Source organism: Globicephala melas, chromosome 5 (assembly GCF_963455315.2).
Source record: "Globicephala melas chromosome 5, mGloMel1.2, whole genome shotgun sequence".
Taxonomy (NCBI): domain Eukaryota; kingdom Metazoa; phylum Chordata; class Mammalia; order Artiodactyla; family Delphinidae; genus Globicephala; species Globicephala melas.
Window position 1 is genome coordinate 12,341,867 of NC_083318.1, and position 6,000 is coordinate 12,347,866.

At 39.2% G+C, this 6,000-nt stretch overlaps 1 pseudogene; it reads right to left on the reverse strand.

Annotated features, from left to right (window-relative positions):
- Nucleotides 1-364: 364 nt before the first annotated feature.
- LOC115863754 (catenin alpha-3 pseudogene) lies at nt 365-1,649 on the reverse strand (annotated as a pseudogene).
- Nucleotides 1,650-6,000: the final 4,351 nt, after the last annotated feature.

Genomic DNA, 6,000 nt, shown 5'->3' on the forward strand with positions numbered 1-6,000 from the left:
TTTAATTCAAAATGAGAAGGGCCAGTGTACTTAAGTTATTACAGATGACTCACTTGAGTCTCCTATGTCCGTTCTGCAATGAATGTAAAAAATTCTCTGTGATGGGAAAGGCTGAACAACATCTGAAAGGTTTCATTCATTCCACAAGCATATACTGATTACTTACTAGGTGCTGACCATACAGAGATGACAATGACATGATCCCAAATATACATTGTTCATTTTGGTTCAGCTTGCAATGGTTCATGTTATTTGAGGGTTAAACTCTAAGAGTCGGTGAAACTGCAGAACTAATCAAATGCAAAAAAAAGTAGTAAGTTTAGCCAGGGTTTTGTAATAAAGGGACTAGAGTCGAAGAGTTGTTTCAGTAGATATGTCTTCCTCTAAATTCACTCATTCCTTGCACTGGGTAGACATTTTTCTTTGCTGAGTCTCATCCAACAGCTGCATACATTTACTCTGGCTTCTCTCTTTTAATCAAGGATTTTTATTTAATTATTTTTTCAGGGCCTTCATTCTCTGCATCACAACTGGGTGCCAGGGCCCAGCAGGACTCTGAATTCAGATAATGTTGGTTGAGGCAATGTAGACATATTCATGGTTTGAACTACAGTGTTCGTTAAATTTTTGACTGCTTGGATCAGGGAGGTGACACTGTCCAAAGCTGCCATGATTAGCTCTCCCTCCTAGGTTGTAGATCTCAGCTTTAACTTGACTGCCGGCTTTCATTTGGTGATAGTAGAACTTCATCTGTTCCAGTAATCCAACAAGTACTGTTTGCATGATGGATCTGGAAACTGGTTGGCAACCTGCCAAGAGAGGACATCCATCCTTGACACTGATTCTGATATCATTTTAGCTGCATAGATCACATCAGTTGCATGCTTTGGTAGTCCTTTGCCCCTTGCGAAGTCTGTCATCTCCATTATGATCATACACAATTTCTTGGTCAGAACAATATCATTGCTTGTATCGTCCATATCTCAATCTCAACATACAGCTTACTCTTCAATTTCTTGAAATCAGCAACTTGCTCAGCACTTTTTTCCTTTTCTGCCTCAGGTGTTTGAGTCATCTTAGCTCCGTCAGTTTTCCCTTCGGTGTGAATGCTGAATGCTGGTGTAACTGTAGACCTCGTGATCCCCTTCCAGGTCAGAAACATCCTCCAGTTCCTCTGGGGTTCAAATAACCATGACTGAACAATTTATATCATGAATTGCATCAAAGATATTCTTCGATATTTCCAAAAATTGATTATCATCAAACACATCCAAAGAGTTTTTACTTAAGACTTCCAAGGCAATACTCACTTGTGTTACAAACTCAAGAACTGCATGCAGTACTTGTAAGGATGTTAGCATTTCTCATCATACTTTCAGTAAAAGACCCTGGCTCCTACCTGTCCATTTTCCCTATGACAATGTGAGCAAGTCTTGCTGCCCATCCTCTGATAGCACCTGCAGAATGGTCTAAATTATCAGCATCCTGGTCTCTCAAGGCTATGGTACATCTTCTAGGATATGACTCTGAGATTTAACTTTTATAACTGAGGAACACCCAGATAAAAGAGATGCATATGGTAAGGTCTGGGGAAAGGGTACAGAGCTTCCATGACCTCTCCAGGTGCACCATTCTCCCCAGTTCTCCATGTATTCGCCAGCCAGAAAGCTCTGTTATATCTGTCTTAATGCTATGAATTCCTAATCACCAGCAAGAAATACTGTATAGTTACCTTTCAGCAGCAGCAGAGACAGAGATATATATTTCGGATCCATGGGTGCAGAGATGGGATTTAAAACCTTAGGAAAGAATTAGATCACCAAGGGAAAAAGTATAGAGGAGAAAAGTCCATGGACAGAGTACTCGAGACCTAGAAAAGAAGACTGAAAACTAACAGGCATCAAGACAGAAGAAGAATTAAGAGAAAGGGAAGTAAATGTTTCAAGGAGGAGAGAGTGATCAACTAGAGCAAATGCTACTGATGGATAAAATAAGATGAAGGGTGAGAACTGGCCATTGCTTTTAGCAATACAGAGCTTGCTAATCAAGCAAGGGTTCTTTTCAAATAGAAGAAATATCAGCATATTTGTGTGCGAATGGTAGTCATCCAATAGAGAAAGAAATCTGAGGATATGATGAGCGAAGAGACAGTTGTAATTCAGTAGACAAGAAAGCCGATATCTAGTGCACAAGAGTAGTACTTGGTGTTAGCTCAGAGCACAGACGACTCATCTGTAGTATCAGAAGAAAGGTAGGGAATATGGGCACAGGTATGGCAGGTGTGTAGCTACCTTGGTGGAAGTTCTCTTCTGATAGCTTCCATTTTCTAATTACAAGGTAAAATCTGAGGTTAAAGATGATGGAAAAAGTATTGGAAGAACTGAGGAGAAAGAAGACATGAAATACTTATTGAGGAGAGTTGGAATGGGAAGTGACTTGGGAAATACAGAATGATTACTGCAACTCTCTAAGGGCCTCTTGAGGTAAACTACTATTCATTTAAATTGAGACATATGTGTATATATCTGTTGCGCAGGGGAAAGTACAGAGAAAGTAAAGAACTGGATTTAACCAGGGCTGTGGTTTAGCCAGGAGAGTAAAACCAAGTAAAAGAGGGACAGGGGAGTTGATGATATACACAAAGGAGTAACTATCACGGTTGACCATTAGAGTAAAGCTGAGTTAAAAGGAAAGGATACAAGAAAGGTGAGAGACAGTGAAAAATAGTTTAAAAATGGAACAATGGTTTTACTAAGATACTTGAATTGTGGGAGATGACATACTAGAGACAGTAAGCTAAAAAACGCAAAAGAGTGGGACAAAGAAATATTTGTTAATTTACTGAAAATCAGAGACAATAATAAAACACTGCTTATATTTCTCTCAGCTTGTTTCTCTTTACCCCCCACCAAAGTCCTACTTTCCCATAATATTTGCATCAGGAGTATTTTAAAATGAATAAAACAATCCTTTTTGGTGAGTCTATTGATATTTTAAGAGAATAAATTTCATTAAAGGACCTGAGAGGATCCAAATGCCCAAGCTAGAGCAGCACATGCTTAGAACTACGCAAACAAACATATTAACCAAAACAACACTGAGATATCTTTTCTGACCTGTCACTGTGTGTATCTGAAGTCAGTAAGGCTTTTCTCTACAGATGAATTTGCATCTTTTAATCTTATATTTAAATGGGATTTGAAAGTTCCTTTTCTATTGAATTGTCACTTAATCTAACTAATCCAGTTATTTTATTTTATTTAATTAATTTATTTATTTTTTGCGGTACGCAGGCCTCTCACTGTTGTGGCCTCTCCCGTTGCGGAGCACAGGCTCCGGACGCGCAGGCTCAGCGGCCATGGCTTACGGGCCCAGCCGCTCTGCGGCATGTGGGATCTTCCCGGACCGGGGCACGAACCCGTGTCCCCTGCAACGGCAGGCGGACTCTCAACCACTGCACCACCAGGGAAGCCCTAATCTAGTTATTTTAAAGATATATCCCTTTGCTGTGCATTACAGCTTTGAAATTAATTAGTATCCAGATTCACTGAAGTGCACCTTCTGTGTAAAGTGAATGTAAGAAGGATTAATGTACAGGCAGGGAAGATCACTTGTGGAAAATGTGGCACTTACAAGCTTATTGCATTCAGCTATGCCAAAATTTCAGTCTAGTTAGTTCTTGATTAAAGGGCTTTTAAGTTTTAAAACTGGCCTTTCACAGTCAGACAGGGACAATATATACAAATATATTTCCCTTTCTATGTTATTAAGAATATATATATATATATCTAAGGTTGTAGGACTTGTGCATGAGAAGGAAGAAAATAATATAGATATAAACACTTAGATGGTCATAATAAGGCAATCTTTGAATTACGGGGCAATAGAGTCATCTTCCTTTTAAATTCAGCTACCTTCAGCTATTCAAATAAGGAAAAACTGGAAATCTATGTTGCCAGGTAGTCCCTGGTCTATGCCACCAGGTACCAACTACCTGACAATGTTCGTCAGAGTCTGAGCCATACTATGCATCAGCAGGGCCACAGTGTGTAAATTAATCCTTTCACTCACAAGTTCAATAGTATTTCAGTCTCCTGCAAAAACCCAAGATCAGCCATCCCTGACAACTGGTGAGAGATACGTAGTTACCAATTACAAAGTACAATATTGCCTTTGCATTGAATAGGCTGCCTTCCCCAGTCCTCACTTAACCTCTGTCAAACAAAACTGTCTGGTCTAAGTAGTATAGAACAATAATTGGATAGGCATAAGGACAAAAGAGATGTGTTATCCAGCTGCATCATTTGGCAAGCCAGATGAACTTACACATGTGAGTCTTCTTTTACAGCTTTCTGAAGCCTCAATCTATAATAGTAAAGTCACCAGAAACGAAATGCATAGATGAGAAAACGGAAAGGTTTATTGTTCCACGTGCTATAAACTGTAAGACAGGTAAACGACACACTAAACACTCATATCATATTTTCAACAGCTATTTATTGACCAACCAGCATCAGTTAGAGGGTACGGAGCCTTTAAAGTAAAGTAATAAGGGGGGCAAAAACAAAAATAAGTTATATGCAGGAAGAAAATGATGCTTGCTAAATAGAAGTATTGTGGATAATTTCCTAAAGGGAATTGAGAGGATTTAGACAAGCACCAATAGTATAAAGAAAGATGGGGAGACGGGAAGGTGGGTGGAACATTTGGATGCAGAAGTCTAGAGGCTGCTTGTGGGCAATGGTAATATTCACTATGGCAGTACCATAAGGTTTACTAAGAAATGAGGCAGATTGGGCTATATGTATATGTATAGACCACTGGCTCCTCTAAGTGGCATCGAAAACCTCTGGGGGTCTCTAAGATTATTCCAGGGAATCTACAAGGACAAAACAATTTTCATAATAATATTAAGATGTCATTTGCCTTTTTCATTCTCTCATGAGTATATGATGGCATTTTCTAGGGGATACATACCATGTAATACCTCAACTGACTGAATGCAGAGCAGATATGAGAAACCAAATGTCTTCTATAAATCCTGACATTAAAGAAATTTGTAAAGAGACTGTGGGAAAATGAGACTCTTGTTTCATTGGAACTCTTGTTTCCAACTATTTTTTGTTGTTTTGGGAAACAGCATATTTTTTCATAAAAATATTATCATTGTTAAACTTGTTATATGTTTATTGTTTTCGTTTTTAAATGTATTCGAGCCACATTACAATTTCTGTTTTAATTTCTTAATACAGTTAATATGAGTGCAACCTATATTAACGCAATCATGTTTGGATATTCAACGATTTTTAACAATATAAAATGGTCTCTGGAGCAAGTGTTTGTGGAATGTTGGTAGAGATGAAAGAATCTGGGTTTGCTCCCTAAGGACAGGGTGAAGAGGAGGTGGTCACTGGAATTAATTGAAAATGAGAAGACATGATCAGAGTTTAGAGCTTTGCCATATTTACCTGCTATATTTCACTGCAAAATCTGTTTTGCAGTACTTATAAATTTGCCAGTTTAGCTTTTGTAAACAGTTTTCCTTCTATGTTAAAGAACAGGCAACATTTGCATTAGGCACGTCTTGCATCCCAATTCTTGGCCCTTCTTATTTCAGCTACTGCTGTCTTCACCAGCCCTGCACAGGCTTCCACTATTTTGCCTGGGAGCCACCAGACTCCTTGGCTCAGGCCTGAACCGTCTACATCACTCTTTCCTCCTGGGCTTCTCTGAGCTATAGTGTGGGGAGCCCACAGGCACCCACTTTGATCTCACAACGTGCCCACCCAGAAATTTACAGCACTACCATTGAACAATGAATGATGAGGACCAATAAATAAACGTTTCCACCTTTTTTGCACCTGAGTGGAAACTTCTAAAACATGTTTCATAAGGTTTCTCACGAGGTGCCAAGGGAACCTACTGGAACCTTAATAACCCATCTTTGTTTGGCTTTTCCTCCTTCCTGGCTTTTCCCCCTCTCTATTCCTCACTTCCACT